Source organism: Aotus nancymaae, unplaced genomic scaffold (genome assembly GCF_030222135.1).
Source record: "Aotus nancymaae isolate 86718 unplaced genomic scaffold, 86718_ANA_hifiasm-v0.15.2.pri h1tg000049l, whole genome shotgun sequence".
In the NCBI taxonomy this organism is placed as follows: domain Eukaryota; kingdom Metazoa; phylum Chordata; class Mammalia; order Primates; family Aotidae; genus Aotus; species Aotus nancymaae.
This window is the reverse complement of record NW_026988463.1, coordinates 29,673,689-29,690,939: the sequence shown is the minus strand read 5'-3', so window position 1 is coordinate 29,690,939 and position 17,251 is coordinate 29,673,689. Positions and strand designations below refer to the sequence as shown.

At 42.0% G+C, this 17,251-nt stretch overlaps 2 pseudogenes; both read right to left on the bottom strand.

Moving 5' to 3' along the window:
• Positions 1–3,479: 3,479 nt before the first annotated feature.
• On the bottom strand, positions 3,480–4,843 carry LOC135269075 (NACHT, LRR and PYD domains-containing protein 7-like; annotated as a pseudogene).
• A 2,790-nt stretch (positions 4,844–7,633) lies between these two features.
• LOC135269074 (zinc finger CCCH domain-containing protein 15-like) lies at positions 7,634–17,000 on the bottom strand (annotated as a pseudogene).
• Between the last annotated feature and the right edge of the window lie 251 nt (positions 17,001–17,251).

Genomic DNA, 17,251 nt, shown 5'->3' with positions numbered 1-17,251 from the left:
ATGAATCTAAATGTCACCTGTGAGAGGCTCCTACTATTTAAAAAGAATCAACAGAAGAACCACCAGACTGCAGCTAAACATACCTGTGAAAGGATAGAGCCACCTGCACAGTAGATTGAACTGCAAAAGCTTTGGGATTTTTCTTCCTGGCATCATCTTCGTCTTCTAGTTGGAGATCCTGCAGATGCTGCTTGTTTTTCTTTTCAGCTTTGGGCCCACTGTTCCTCTTTCTGCGTTTTTTCTGATCCTTACCCCCCTTAGAGGCTATTTACCAATAACAAGTAACTTTAACCTACAAGGAAGAAGGTTGAGGTAAGGACGTGGAAGAAGCATTTTATAATCCAGGCAATACCCAGGGAAAAACAGTAAATTTCATTTATTTCTTTATGAAGAGATAATGTATTTGTTCACTGAACAAGGGTAGAAACTCCTTAACCATCCCCAATTTCATTGCTCTCTGTTATGCTATAAATTAGATGAGTTACCTCTGCTAAGGTTATATACTATGGTTAAGTTGCTTTTTATTCACCTTAAGTGTCAACATCAGCAATATCTATTTTTGCAAGGCTGGAAATATTCCATATCTGTACTTTTCAGTCATTTAGCCATTAGCCACATATGGTTACTTAAAATGTACTTAGGGCAACTATAAAATGAATTTTTGATTAAGTTCATTCTAACTCTAAATTGTCACTTATGGCTACCATACTGGACAGCTCAGACCTAGACATCAACTGGACTAATGAAATGATTTCCTAACTAAAGCTTAAATTTCAATAAAAAATGTAAAACGTTTTTATGAACCTCCAATATGATCTTAGTATTACTTTTAGCACCTGTTGACTCTGTAAAAACTCCTAAATTACAACTCATCTACGTACATTTGAAAATTAGCAGTATCTGTATGTGTGAGAAATGACTGGTTCTAGATGATGCCTGGAGACCCCATGGACTTACAGAAACCCTTCTAGTAATTTCTGAGCTACCTGGCAATCTGTGGCCAATAAATTGGTAATCACTGAATTAGTGCGTTTTTTAGGAAATCAGGGTACATAAAATATGATAGCTTGATTTTTAAAAAGTGGAGTAGGGTGCCATTTCTTTCAATTAAGGCACTGCACTAATTCCATTTAATAAATATTTGTGTCTGTTTATGATGGGCTAGGCATTGTGCCAGTAAATGGATACAGCTATGATCTCACTTGCAGAGGGAAATCTAACGCGGTATCTTCCACGCCATGCAATAAAGGCTACACTGGTAGGCTGCACTGGATCACGGAGGTGAGTCAGCGCTTCCCACAGGCACACACACCAGTGGAAAAAGAAAGTCTGTATTTATTTTTTTTATTTTTTGAGATAGAGTCTCGCTCTGTCGCCAGGCTGGAGTGCAGTTGTGTGAGCTCGGCTCACTGCAACCTCTACCACTCGGATTCAAGCGATTCTCCTGCCTCAGTCTCCCAAGTAGCTGGGACTACAGGCTTGCGCCACCATGCCCAGCTAATTTTTTTGTATTTTTAGTGGCGAGGGGTTTCACCAAGTTGACCAGGATGGTATCGGTCTGTTGACCTCATGATCCACCCCTTTCGGCCTCCCAAAGTGCTAGGATTACAGGCATGAGCCACCACGCCCGGCCCAGAAAGTCTTTACATATCATCAGAATGTCAAGGAACACTGGCCGGGAGTTAGGAGAGCTGGGCGCTAGGAAGCTTTGAAACGGAATAGCTGTATGATTTCAGAGATTATGTTTCTTCTCCCCTATATTTTAGTCCCGAATTTGTACTAAAGTTTCTCTCCCTGTCTTTCTTCTTGGTGGGAAAAGCACGGTTTGGGGTCAACAGATCCAGCTCAGGTCTAAGTTGTCTGCCAGGACCCGTCTCCAGGCAACTTCTCCCCGCCTCCTTCCCTCCCCGTCGGGTCACTCTCCCAACGACCCAGACTCTTCCCACAGATGCGAAATATGCCGTTCCTCCGGAGCAAAGATTACCGGGATGATCGGGGACGACCTTTCCACCCGCACGACTCGCGATCCTCCCTGTGCCCCAGACCCAGGGTCCCCACCGCCACCTACCACAGCCCGCGGCACTGAACCGGCTCACAACTTGAACTGCTCAGGTCGGCACGGAAACCACTGGAAACGGAAATTCACCGTCCAGCTGACTCGCCGGAGGGAAACGAAGGAAGAAAAAAAGAGAGGCCGGGGAACGACTTTCAGAGGAGAAAAGGAAGACAGACTGCCGATTTGACCCCACCCTGCCCTTGGAATCCGAGGCCTCAACTCCTGTGGTGGGACTCCCCAGCAGCTCGCCTGAGTCCTCCCTGAAGGCCAGGGCAGTGCGACCTGGCGCCGGTTACGTGGTGCGGTACAAAGGAAGGAGGCACATTTGGTCCTGGCCGCCCTGGTGTCACCGTGCCGGAGTGACCGAGCCCGGGAGTCCATTTCCTCTTCTTTAAAGATGACAGACGAGGGGCATCTCGCGTTCTCTGGTGCCCTAAAGCCTTCTTTTGGCCGGACGCGGTGGCTCATGCCTGTAATCCCAACACTTTGGGAGACCTAGGCGGGAGGATCGCTTGAGCGCAGTAGTTCAAGACCTGCCTGGGCAACATGGGGAGACCCCGGTCGTACGGGAAGAAAAAACATTAGCCGGCGTCGTGGCGGGCTCCTGTGATCCCAGCTACTCTGGAGGCTGAGCCGGGATGATCGTTTGAGCCCGAGGCAGAGGTTGCAGTGAGCTGAGATTGAGCCACTGCACTCCAGCCTGGAGCAGCGACAGAGCTACTTGGGCAGACAGGAGTGGTGACAGGCAGGGAAGATGGTGCCCAGGGCCGGGAATAGCCGGCTGCCGACAGGGAGGCGGCTGCGGCCCGGAGCCAAGACATGAAGCAGATCTCAGGGCCAACTCTGCAGCCGCATCTCCAGCTTTGTTCGTGGGTCGGGAAGCAGAGGTCTCCGGCCACCCCACGTGCGCGCCAGGTCCACTTCTCAACCGCAGCGCGGCGGGGCTGCCCCGGGCCTGCGAGTTTCCCGCCAGGGCTGGGCGTGGTCGGGCAGCGAGGAGAAAGGCGCGGCCCTGATGGGGAAGCGGCAGGGCTGTGTCTCCGGCCACAGGGCGGGGGATAGAGAAACGATGCTGGCGCCATCCGGGAGCCCAGCTCCGTTCCCCCGCGGCCAGGAGACTCCCAGGACCGCTGGCGGCTGAGGGGCCCCAGAGTCCTGGAACTCACCGGGGGACCTCGCGGCGCAGAAGCGGGCGGAGTCTGAGATGGCGCTGGTGCGACCACGCTTCACTTCAGCAGGACTCGAATTTCGCCGCTGATTTTAAAATTGCGCTCGCGGAGCCCAGGACGCTGGGAGAAGTGGTCCGCGCCTCTCTGGTCATCGTCTCCGCATTAAACTGACTTCCACAGCTGCCTCTGCTCCCTGGTGGGGAGGGCACCAGCATCCCAAGAGATCACAGGTCCTCAGACTCCCGCCTGCCCTCCTAGCTCCAGATGCGGGGGCGGGGGGGGGTGGATGCCTCTATCCAGGGGCAGAGGTCAGACTCTTGCACCCCGAACCTCTCCAAGAGGTTCTCCATGGAACACGGACATCTGTGCCCACAGGCCCTGCGCAGCCAGGAGGCTCAGCGCCTGGAACTTGCCCCAGAGCTGTGCACCCTGCGGGAAGAGGCTGCAGAGAAAGTGCAGGAACTGCCCGTGCGGGTGTGGCAACCCCTTCTCGATCTGCAGCTTCAGAGTCGTGCACATGATCCAGCACACCGCGAGCGCCGAGCCCAGCTGGAACAGGGCCGCGTTGCTTCTCATCAGCTCACAGGCACGCATAGCTTGGTCTTCTCCAAAGTATCTTAGGAAATAGGCCCTCCTGTCCTCCTCCAGGAACCCCTCCACCCTTATGTAGATGGGCTTTTCAGCCAGGAGCTGCAGGTCCTTCAGGGACCTGGGCCGTGTGGTGACCAGCAGGGCGGCCTTGGGTAACATCTTCCTCTTCAGCAAACTCCCCAGGAGGACCGGCACCGGCTTCAACTTCTTTCAGTCCCCGCAGATGTCCTGGATCAGCGCCCGGGGTGGGACTCTCAGCTCATCAAGGCCGTCAACCACGAACAAGATTCTCTGTGCTTGGGCTAGGATGTTTGGAATGTCATCATGCAATTCAGGCCGGTCTTTGACAATCAGCTCTGCAAAACTGCAGGGGCCCAGGTGGCTGAGCTTCTTGCAGCTGAGGTAGAAATTGTATCTGGCCTTTGGGCCGAGGTTGTAATCTTTCCAGTCCAGCATACATTTTTTGGCCAGCGTGGTTTTCCCCACACCCGCAGGACCCTGCAGACCCACCGTGTAAGGTGATAGCTGCGTGGTTTGCTGGGATTCAAGAACGGAATGAACCTTTGGTTTCTCTGAGTGATGTGGTCGTGGAAATTGTCACTGTCTCCTCGCCAAAATGTGTTCCTCCAGACCAAAGATTGTTCGTCCATCACATTTCTCCAAACTTCCTTCTCACCTGGCTTTGGTAACTCCAAGATCTCTTCTGAGTCTCTGAGCTCAGGGTTATCTGGGTCTTCCACCTGTCTGTCCTTCAGCAACTCAACCTTTGCCATCTTAGACAATTCTGAAAGATTCATCTCTTCCAAGATCTTGACAGTCACATTCCTTATCCAACATTCTGAGGATGTGTTGACCAGAATTTCTGCCAGTTTCTTACCATTGTCCTCTTCCACCTCAGCCCATGGGGTCTTCTGCGGCACATCTACTAGGGGAAAAGCCGTGAGAGGGATGTGAAAGTCCCTAAATCACCCTTGCTCAGCTGCTCCAGAAGGGTCTGCAGAGTGCACTCTAGCTGTGGTGATGTCATAGTGCACCAAGTATGAGTCCTTAGGTTAAAGCTGAAGAACTCCTTAGGACAGAACTTGTTTCCAATTACTGATTTTTTAAGTGAATTTTTTCAATTTACTTTTATTAATTCCTCCTCTTTCATCCATCACTATGATTTTAATTTATTTTTTATATTTGGTTTAATATTATTTTAATTTCTATTCCATTTAATAAATGGCTAATACCCTGATAACTTACTTGCTTGTATGCCTTCGAATCCAACTATTCTCTTCTTTACTTTTTTTATTATTCTTCAACTATATTTTTATAACTACCCAATTCATTTTGAAAACAAGCTTTTCTGACATATATCTATCTGAATTTGAGATTAATTACATCAAAGTACATATAAATTACCTATATCTGCCTATAAGTATATTAAACACCAATGAAAGAACATTTCTTAACATATAAATTTTAAGCATGCCAATATAATAGATTTTTTCAACTTTTAAATTGTTTTTATCACCTAAGTCAGTTTGTATTTGACATTTGGGTTACATGTGCATGTAAATATAGACATACCACTCAACTGACATACAGAACAGCAAAGAAGGACACTTCTATCCTGGGTTATCTATGGTCTATATTCCTCCTCATGAAATAACCTAGACAAAAATCAGGAGAGATGAAAAGTGCCAAATACTGATTTAATACCTTTTCCTCTCTTTCTTACCTTTTAAATATACAATTGTGCACTATGGGTGTATGTGAATTAAAACAATAATAATCTAGACTATGAGCTCTGTGAGAGACACAGCATAGGTGAGAGGAGGGCACCTGCTCTTCATCAAGCTTTTCACACAAACCTATTGAATAGGTACACTAGGCTTAGATGTTACAAAGGTCTTCAAGTGATACTTTATTTTGCTTTAATTTATTGTCCTGTATGTTATTTGTTCCACTATTCTTGTAATAGGGTCAAAGTGAAAGGTTCACTAGTCTAAAAATGCTTAATATAATCCATAAACTCTCTGAACCAAATATCTTTATTGTTCAGCCAAACACAATTGATATCCACTATAATTTTTTTTTAAGATAAGAAACAGTAAGTGAACTGAAGGAAAAGCTGGGATGTCGAGTTATAAAACATTACTGCTTTTTTAACACACTGACTGAGACATGCAGAGCCGTAGGGTGGGATCTTGTTGCTGTTGCCTGCAGCAGGGCATAAGGCCAGCCTCAGTGGGCCTTTTCCCAGAATGCTCTGCAGCACCTGACACATTGCTGGTACACTGTCTCAGAGTCAGGGTCATTCCCTTAATAGGGATTTTTGATAACAAGTTGTTTGGGTGGATCATAGCTCCCAAATTTAGCCTTGCAGTTTTTAACTTGATTACGTTTGCTATTCACATCTCTCCAGTTTGTTTCATTCATACATGGTATATAATCAAATGTGGTCAAGTCTTCTTTGATGGTCTGCTGAGCCATGTGATTCATGGGCAAGCCATGTTTCTTCATGCAATTTTCCTCTCTGTAATCTGGAGGGTTTCCTATTTCATATGTGGATGTCACTGCACAGTCTAGCCTCTGAAATATCTGAAACATTTTGATCATTACAGATTATTACTTGTTTTCTGAAAATTGCTTCTATAAATGAGTGACTGAGTGCAATGGGTGTCTGTGTTACCCAGACACATACGCAACACTGAGTTGGGCACCTGCTTGTCCATCTTATTCTCTCAAATTTTGCTTTATGCACTTTTGTAATTCACAACTTCATTAGGGCTCAATATTTTGCCAATACAAAATTATCGTTTTCCAAATTAATGTTGTATAACTTCAATCTACTTTACTGAATATTGGTATGACTCTATTTGATTACTATTCTTATGTGTTTACCTGAAAACTATTTGTCATATTTGAACCATTGTGCTTTAGTTATTTCTCTTGTAGTCAGCATGCATTATATTTCTGAATCCATTTATTAATCTTGTTTTTTAAAGAATAACTTTTAATCATTGATAGTTATTATAATACAAATATGTTTGATTTTACTTCTATCATATCTTGTGCATTTCAAATTTTGTATAATGTTTAGCATTCTGTTACCATTATTATTATTAGAGGTACCTCCTACCTGAAGTTAAGCATTTTCTTTTAACCTCCAGTGGTTTTCTTTCTTTCTTTCTTTCTTTCTTTCTTTTTTAAGTATGAGAGTCTTTCTTTACAACTTTATTGGTAAAAAAGAAAAGGGAAAACTTTTAAACAATTTAACACAGGGCATTGTAGCTGATCCTGTTAGATAAAAGAAGTTCCATTTTAAGTGTCCATCTAATTGTTCAAAGATATACAATACTGAATCTGCATATGCATTTTTTATGAAGTACAGTGCTCATACTTTAGGCAGTCTTCTAAACATGCAAATACAAAAGAAATTAAATCACTCCTTAAAAACTGTGTCAAATGAAGGGTATTTTAAATGTAAGTTTGTTGTTTCTGGTAATAGCACGTGCCCAAATGAAAACCAAAAGATGGAAAAGCAGATACACTTCTTACTTGGCGAACAGTTACAACAATCAATCACTTTCTGCAATGACCATTGTATTTTCAATTTATCATGAACTACTCTGAACTTACCATGAGATGTAGCCAAAGTCAGAAGAGAAGAGACGAAGTCTGAAGAGAAGATGATATTCCTTTTTTGCAGGAGGGTAACTCCTCCAGAATCAGCATGGGAAATAAACATCCTGTTAATTCTCAGTAGGAAATATTATCGTAGTCAATTTCAACTCATGCTGAGCCGACTTAATTTTTTCATCGACTTGTTTGGTGTCATTCTCCTAAATCAAGTGTATTTAATTCCTCTTCTAGTTCATCCAAATTTTCTCCAGTGAAAAGATTTTCATCAATAAGAACAGCATCAATAGCTCCATTTTCCAGTCCTCCCTTTCGTCATCCTCTTCCAAGTCACTTCTTCCACCATTTTCAGCCCTACCTCCAGAAGCTTCGCTTAATTTGTTTTCATCTTTATCTGAAGTATATGTGCTGAATCCTTCAAGACTGGCTACAGTAATACACAGTTCATCTGCATCTCTCGGAATGTACAGGCTTACATCTATGTCATTTACACTCACTGAATCATCAACCTCATCACCACCGGTTCCCTGGGTGTAGCAAGTATCATCTGCTTCCTCATCATCATCATTGACCAGTTCAGGAAAAATTCAAACACTTTACGACCACAGATCACGAGTGCTTTCCCTGCTTTGAAGTCAGCTTTCCTTCTTTCCATATCTTGTTCAAGTTTATCAATTGTTTCTTGTCTTTTCCATCTTTTCCATTTCTCTCATGCAAGAAAAGATTCTAGAGTGATTTTGGTAACATTTGGACCTAGGGCAGAACACTATCTTTCAATTACATCTTATAATGAAATTTCATCTTCTTTCTGTTCTTTCTTTTCATCTTTTTTCAACACAAATCCAGGAATAAATGTATGATGACACATGCGAATAGCACCCCCTCTAGGGCATAGCTCAAACCAGCCATACTTGTTTTCAATAGCTTCAAGAAAATGCTTGCACACTGTTTGAGTTTTTGGTTTTTTCTTTTCTGCCTCACCGTGCATCTTGTTCACTACTTCTTCCAGCTTTTTCTCATCCCAATTATCCATAGTATCTTTTTCAAGTTCATCATTTCTTGCATCAATGTAAACACTTTTCTTTTCACATTTCTCTCCAGAGTCAAGTCATGGGAGAACTTACACTTATCTCCTTTAGCACACTGTCCTTGCTTGAAGAACGCACATACCACAGACTTGGGATCTGCACCTTGACCTATTTTTTGAGCAACTACAGGTTTGAACAGCTCATTTAGCTCCTGCAATTCTTTCTTCTTCTCATCCTTCTGCAAATTATTTTCAGCTTCACTCTATGCTGATGTGGATGTTGTTGACCTAACTTAACTTGACGTTTGACAGCCTGGATAAATTCTGTTGCTTTTGTCCTTTCTTATTCTTCAAACCCAAAGTTTTGTATTTGATAATCTCTTTTTTCTGCTCTGCCTTTTTGCCCCTGGCCTGAGCATGTTTCTTGTGGTCATTGTGGAGACAGATGACACCGGCCACACTTCAGCGCAGCTGAATACCGTCAGGGGTTCTGGCCCTGCTGCAGGAGGAGGAGGGGGATCTGGCTTAACTCACCACACTGCAGGGAAAGCAAGTTGCTCCCAGTGGTTTTCTTTAGGCTTAAAAATACATGCAACTCTATTTCTCTTTCAGAATTAAAAGTGAATCTATATATTCCTCTCTCTCCTTATGTAGGACAACACTAAAATACCTTTGTTTTCCTCCTCTCCTTCTTCCTACTTAATCTTTGTTTACAGAATTTTAGACACAGTTTACTGTTTCATTTTTTCTTCTTAAAATCATGCATGGCTTCTTCTCTAAGCTATATATTTGCCATTCACATTCCTTTATTTTTCCCATCCATATCTATAGTTACAATTAAGACTGAATTCTATGCTCCAATTCTTTTAATGATTGTTGAATGCTTCTTAATACTATGACTTAGCCACTGTTCATTTCTTTATTTTGATGGATTTTTGATTAGCTAGAGTAGCTTCTTGAGCAACATATTTAGTAAGTAGTCTATTTCTAGACAGCATATCTGAGAATGTTTTCTGTTGCCTTTATACATGAATTACAGCCTATCTGTATATAACATTCTTGTGTCCCAACTTTCCTCTTTAATACTGTTCGGAATTTGCTCCATTGCCTTCTTCCTGTGTGTAACACAATGGAGCGGCTTTCACCTACTCATTTTCCTCTCCTCTTTCACTTTCTCTCTTACCCCCTCACAACTTTCTTTCTTCTCCCCTCTATTCTTCATCTCCTTCTCCTCCTTTCTCTGTTTCATTTATTCCTTCCCCTTCTCCCCCTTCTTTCTCTTTCCTTTTTATCCTCTTCCTCCTTTTTCTTCTCCTTCTCACCTTCTTTCTTCTCACTTACCTCCTCCCTGTTTTTCTCCTTCCTCCTCCTCCTCCTGCTTTTCCTCCCTTTCTTTTTCACTTTTTCCTCATCTCTCCTCTCCGCCTCCATTAATCCTCATACTGCTCCTTTTTCTTCCACTTTTTGTTCTCCTTTGCCTTTTTCTCCTTTCTCTCTTTTTCTTCCACTTCTTCTTTTTTCTTTTGCTCTCTCCGTTGTAGTTATCCTTACTAATGTCTTTCAACTTAAAATTTCCAGAGTTGGTTGATACGTCATTAATTATTCTTAGGATTCGGTGAGGCCTTTGTATGTGTAAACAGAAACTTGCACTTTAGTTCAATAATTTTGTCATCTACTAAATCTTTCCTTATTATTTATATCCCATTTAGTTGCATGTTGTTTCCAGGAATATTGGTTTTTCATATGTTGGTGTTATGATTCCTCCACATCTATCAGATTCTGTGATCATTTTCAATTCATCTCTTTTTCCGGCTCCTTCTGGGGGAGTGCCTCAGTTTGTTTGTAAATTTTGGATGAGATTATCTTTAGTTTTCACTTGCCTTTTAACAATATTAATGACTATATAAATTATACTTATATATTTGTATTTCCCCTTCATTCATTCTTCCTTTCACTCTGCTAGTATTTCTTTTATTTCTCAGCCAATGTTTTATGGATTTCATTTTAAAGTTTTGGTATAAAGAGTCCTTGCTGTAGTAAATTAAACCTAAAGAAAAGCAAATATTTTTAAAATTTTGGCTTTCTTTTTCTTAGCATATGTTTTTGTAACGATATATTCTTTAGTATCTTTAGCACAGTATTATATAAACATTTATCTATTATTTCTTTCATAATGAAATCTTTCTCTATGTCTCCATATTGTTGTTGTGTTTTAATTTGGAAATATATTCATGTTTCTTTCCTTATAGGTTATTGGGGTACAGGTGGTGTTTGGTTACAGGAGTAAGTTCTTTAGTGGTGATTTGTGAGATTTTGGTGCACCCATCTCCCGAGCAGTATACACTGCACTTTGTTTGCAGTCTTTTATCCCTCACCCCCCCTTAGCCCTTCCCCACACATCCCTGAGTACATTGCATTATTCTTACACTTTTGCCTCCTCATAGCTCAGCTCCCACATATCAGTGAGAACATACGATATTTGGGTTTTCATTCCTGAGTTGCTTCACTTAGAATAATTAGTTTTTATTTAGTTTACTATTCCTTGAATGTGGAGAGCTCTTTTCATTAACAGGTAGGTTGATTCTCTTTGGATTTTTTAATAGTGTATCTGGATGCAATTAGAAACACCCTTTCAAATCTTAACCTGGGCTTGTGAGTACAGATGGAGACTGTGATATAAATTTAAATTCCCATTATCAAAACTGGACTTAGTAGAATTTTTTTTGAGTTTTTTGCCCCAGTGACAAAGTTTCATTTTCTAGCATTCTGAGTGACACAGCCTCAACAACAGTAAGAGAGTCCACTGTGTAGCTTTTTGTAACCTTTTTTTTTCTTCCTGGCATCACTATTCTCTGCTATTTACTGACAAATTACTATTGTTCAGAGACAGATGCTGGTAAACAAGGATTTCTCCATATACTGTACCCTGCAGAGCTGCAGGAACCCAGGCACTTTCCATTACTGCTGCTCTGAATTTCTTTCTCTTTAGATATAAGAGCAAATCCACTGTGATGGTGCATTTTCAAAGTAAGATGAATTTGAGTCTCCCATTGCTGCTTCCCATTAATTTTCTCCCACTCCCCAAGAAACATCCCAAATAAGTAGGTAGAAGCATTTCCTGGTTCACGTTGCATGATTCCCTGTAGTTAAAAAAAAAATTGCCTTTTCAGTTTAGTAGGTATCTGAAATGATTAAGAATGAATATCCGTTCTCTCTTTATAAATGTCTTTCCTAGGTTATCTTCAACTTAGAAATTTTCACCTAATGTAAAACCATTCAATAATGATTCATTTATATGAACTCTGTTCATATAAATGTTCATCATTACTGTCTTAGTCTTAGGAAACTACATTTTTTCATCTTTCTTTTTTTTATATTTTTTCTTTTCTTTTTTTGTCCTCTGAAGTGAAGGAGTTCAACCAGAGGAAACTATACATCCAAGAGAACTGAAATCTCCTAAAGAGCGGAGATGCGCTTATTAATTACTTTAAGCAATTTTTACTTTTTTCATCTGGGGTGAGTATGAGGTACGTTCATTGAAGAGGAAACATCTCACCTTTGTTCACTAAGTATTCTAAAACTGCAGAGATTACTTTCATTTCCTTTACAATTACTAATAGATGTTTACCTGCCATAATGATGACAGAAGAGTCATTTGAAGAAAGCAGCATTGGCAAGAAGTTAAACACTACAGGAACCTTTAATAATGCCTTTAGGACAGCATCATTAAATGCATTGACATCTGCATTTAGTAAATAGTTTGTTTAAAAATCCTATGTGAGTAGCATCTTACATTCAGAAAGGTCCTATTTGGCCCAGAGGCTCAGGTTGGAAGGCAGGAGGACAGTGGCATGACTAAGAAAGACAACAAGGTATAGTTGCCATGAGCATAGACACAGGAGCTTAACTGACTAGTTTCAAATCCTTTCTCTCTTACTAGCTGTGTCATCGTGGAACATCACTTAACCTCTACGTATTTCTCTTTTATTATCTATATATAGGGATAACAATAGCATCTATCTCACAGGCTTATTTGGAAGATTAATCAACCTATATTAGAGTTCATAAAGTTGCGGGCACATAGAAAGGGCCATGTATCTGCTAGATATTGTCATTACTGTTGTTGACAAGGGCCTTCATGGTCAAAGGAAGAGCTTTGAGATTTGGAGTCCTGGACTGAAGCAAGGCAGCATGCCTGGGAGATGTGGGAGAGAAGATTGCAGTCTAGGAAGTAGGCAGCTCCATTTTGAAATTGTCAACACATAGCTGAACAGCATTAGAAACTATTCTGATGTTTAGTTTCTATATATGTAAAATAGGGGTGCTGATATAAACTGCAATTTAAGATGTTTGCTCTTATTTTCACTGGAAACATCAAATTTGTAAACTAAAATAAGCAAATCCTTCAAACAGATAAATTATTGTGTTAAACTAAGGAAAGACAGGCAATCTATAGAGATTTGCTTTGTGTCCATAAATCCACAGTTTCAGAGGAGAAAATAGAAAGACTGAATTCACCAGAAGTCTAATTTATCCTGAAGTAGTAATCCTTCCAATCATCTCAATCTAAAGAAACAAACTTTATTAACACAAAATTTGCTATAAATCTATGATTTTAAATTTTGTACGATTTTTTGAAAAAGTCTTTTGATAAACTGAAAATTTAGATGACCTTGAGTTTGGTGGTGACTTCTTTAATACAAGACTGAAAGCATGATCCATAAAAGAAAACATTGTTAAGTTGGAATTTATTAAAATTTAACACTTCTGTGAAAGACATTGTTAAGGGAACAAGAAGACAGGTCACAGACTGGGAGAAAACCTTTGCAAAACACACGTAAGGTAAATGACCTGTATTGAACATATACAAAGAAACCTTAAAACTCAACAATTAGACTGGGTGCAGTGGCTCACACCTGTAATCCCAATAGTTTGGGAGGCCAAGGTGGGAGGATCACCTGAGGTCAGAAGTTCTAGACCAGCCTGGCCAACATAGTGAAACCCCGTCTTTACTAAAAATATAAAAATTAGCCAGGTATAGTGGTGCATGCCTGTGATCCAAGCTACTGGGGAGGCTAAGGTAGGATAATTGCTTGAACCTGGGAGGGAGATGTTGCAGTGGGCTGAGATCATGTCACTGCACTCCAGCCTGGGCCACAGAATGAGACTCTATCTCAAAAACAAAAACAAACTCTTTAAAAATTGGGCAAAAATTCTGAGCAGACACCTCATCAAAGATTTACAGATGACAAACAAACATGAAAAGATGCTCAATGTCATATCATTAGGGAATACAAATTAAAACAGTGGAATACCACTACACACCTGTTCACACAACTACAGTCCCAGATACAAATAGCACCAAATGCTGGTGAAGACATGAAGCAACAGAAGGTCTTATTCCTTGCTGTTACAGCCACTTTGGAAGACAGCTGGCAGTTTCTTACAAAACACAGGATATTCTTACCCTATAATATAGCAGTTACGCTTCTGGTATTTACCCCCCAAAATTGAGAATATGTGCCCACACTAAACTCTTTACATAAATGTTTAAAGCAGCTTTATGTATAATTGTCAAAACTTGGAAGCAACTAAAATATCTTCTACCAGGTGAATGGGTAAATCGAGTGTGGTACATCCAGACAGTGGAATGTGAGTCAGTGCTAAAAAAAAAAAAAGCTATCATTTTGAAAAAACATGGTGGTTATGTGACTGCACCTTGGTAAGTGAACATTTTAAAATAAAAAGATATATGTATGGATTTTTAATAGCATCTATATCAAGATCTTGGAAGATGTATTTGTGGGTAAAGTGGGGAAAATATGAACTGGGCATGGCTACTGTGGATCAATTGCTCTTTGGAGACTGAACTTAAATTCTATTTATATGTGAATCATTGCCATTTTGCCTGTGAGACTTTCATTCTTTTAACTGATATGTGCATAGTGACATTGAACAGAAATCATAAACAGTTGGATATGATCTGAATTTATCTGACAGTCTTTTTTCTTTGACAGTACAGTGTTTTAAATTTTTTAATTTGGTATTTTGAGTGGTACCTACACTCTCCAGATTGCCCTTGGTATTATCCATTTTTTATTTTTTGTCACCTGCTGGCTTTATATTCTCACATACTCACCTTACACCATCAAGCCATTCACATTAGTAACTTCTGACACAGACAATCTGAATGACCCTTTGCAAATTAGTGGGTATGGTAAATCCTTGCTATTCAAAGTGGAGCATATAGACCAGCATCACTGGCATAAGTGAAGTCTCAGGTCTCACCTCAGATATCCTGGATCAGAATCTGTAGTGACTAGATCTTTAAGTGTTTTTAATCCACATTAATTTTGGAAAGTAGTGCCTCTGGTTAGGAAAAAAAAAATCTATAAAAATTCAGTAGCCTGAAGTGATTGGCTGCCTTTAACAAAATACATCTTAACAGAGCTACATATCAGTTCCTGCCTTCAGGACACACAAACTGGAAAAGGAAGGTGATTTATATTAATGGGACTCATGAAAAAGAAATTGTGTGAATTTCTCTACATGTTATGATAAAGGAACAAGTGTAGGACTAGTATTCCCATTATTAATAACTATAAAATGGGGAAATATGCTATATGTAAACATTTTAAACACAAAAAGGCACAGATAGATTGAGAGAGAAGGTAAAGATCTACCATGTGAACAGTAAGCGTAAGAAAGCTGGTGAGGCTGTATCAGTATCAGACAGAGTGGACTTTATGCCACAGACTATTACAGAGGATAGAGGGTCATTGCATAATAATAAAAGGAGTAAGTTCACCGGAGAGACAACATATCTAAATATTTATGCACTTAATAATGGAGCAAGAGTTTATGAGGTAAAATCTGACAAATATAGTGGGATCAATTGAAAAATCTAATATAGTCAAAATTTAACTTATTATCTTAAAAACTCACATAACAAGTATTACAAAAAAAAATTAAGGCTTTAGAAATTCTACACAATACTCTTAGCTAACTTGACATAATTGACATTTATAGAACACAACACCCAAATACACAGTTTTTTAGTGTGCATGAAACATTCACCAAGAATCATCATTTTTTTGAGCTATAGAGTTAAATTGCAGTACATTTAAAAAGAGTGAAATCCCCACACCTTTCAGTCCTCTGCGGCCGCCATAGCTCCCCACTCCTTGGCAGAGACCAGAAAGTGGGACTCTCTGTAATTCCACTTTCGGGTGACTAAGAAGAGGTGTTCCGGAGAGAGCCTTCGCTCCCGCCACGCTGCCAGGGCGTGTTTACTTCACCTTCACTGATGTTTCTCCCATGCCCAGTGCAGCTCCGGCCAGATACTCCTCCCTAGCTGGTGCTAGTCTCTCCATTAAGAAGTCTCCCTCCAGCCATGGCCAAGGTTTTCCTTGTGTGAAGGCCACCACCTCGTGCTCCAGGGAGTTAAGGTGAAGAGGCAAGATGGAAAGAGAGGATCAAGGAGTGAGCTGAAGCCACTGTCACCGAGAACTCTGCCTAGGAGTCTGGCATCGTGAAGAAGTTATCCTGAGTCAGTGTGAGATTCTTTATGAATTTTCTGGGAGGAGAGGAGAGCTTATCTGCTGAAAACTAACCTTATGATGAAAATTCAAACAATAAGAAGAAAAAGAACAAAGAAAAGAGAAAAATAGAAGAGGATGAAGAAACCCAGCTTGATGCTGTTGCAGAAACCAGTAGAAAAAGTTTAATACATGCTGTACATGGGCCCTGTGAGACAGGCCCACCACCCACGGCCAGGAAACCCTAAGGCAGAGCACCCTGCAGCCCATGTCCAGTCCTCGGGCACTCAGGAAGGGAAGAGCAAAGTGCATTAAGTTCATAAAGAGAATAAAGCAGGCTCAGGTGAGCCCAGGCCAGCAAGCCTCCAGCCGGTGTTTATCTGCGGTGGCTGCTGGGCTCACAAACCCTCCTCAGTGTGGGCCAGACCTGCAGTGATGCCAGCCAGGTCCACAGCCTTGATCAGTTTGAGGTAGGCATGGGGCGGACGCGGTGGAGGTTGGACATCAGCTCAGAGAGGAGCAGCAGGTGCTTCTCCATCTCCCTGGTGCCCACTGCCTCCAGCACCTGCCTGCCGTCCCGGCACAGGCCACCTCCACACTGAGCACCCACTTGTGCTCAGACACAAAGGTGCCACACCATGCCTGGGCCAGTCTGGCAGCCGCTCCAGCCCCTGTGGCCTGGCTCATGCTCTGGGCGCAGTGTCACCTGTGCCAGCTGCTTCTGTCTCAGACTGCTCAGGCAGGTCCTGAGACACCCACTGCCAGACACCTGGAGGGACAGCAGGTAGGATGGCCAGCAGTGTTAGCCTGGGGGACACTGGACTGAGGGACCCGGACCTGCTGGGTTGCACTGATCACAGGGCTGGTTGAGTCAAGGCCTTCTGCCTCCTGAGCAACATCAGGCTGGGGCCCCAGGCTGAAACCTTTCTCGTGGCGGTGAGCTGCTCGGTGGCGGGCAGCTGGGGCAGCATGGCTGGCTCGATGTCCAGCATCTCATCCACATGGCAGTGCGAGTGCCAGAGGCTTGAAGAGTTTGTGGGCACCGCCCTGGAGTGCTCAGTGAGCCAGGAAGGCCTTGTGGTGCTCCTTGACTCGCCCCACCATCTCTTGGCTGAAGAGAGAAGGTGCGAGGCTTGAGTTGAAGGCTGCTCCGCTGGGCTTCTGGTCTAGTCCCGGTTTGATGGTGTGCTGGGAACCTGGGAACCCGACCACCTGACACAGTCCTTGAAGGTGGGGTCCTGCA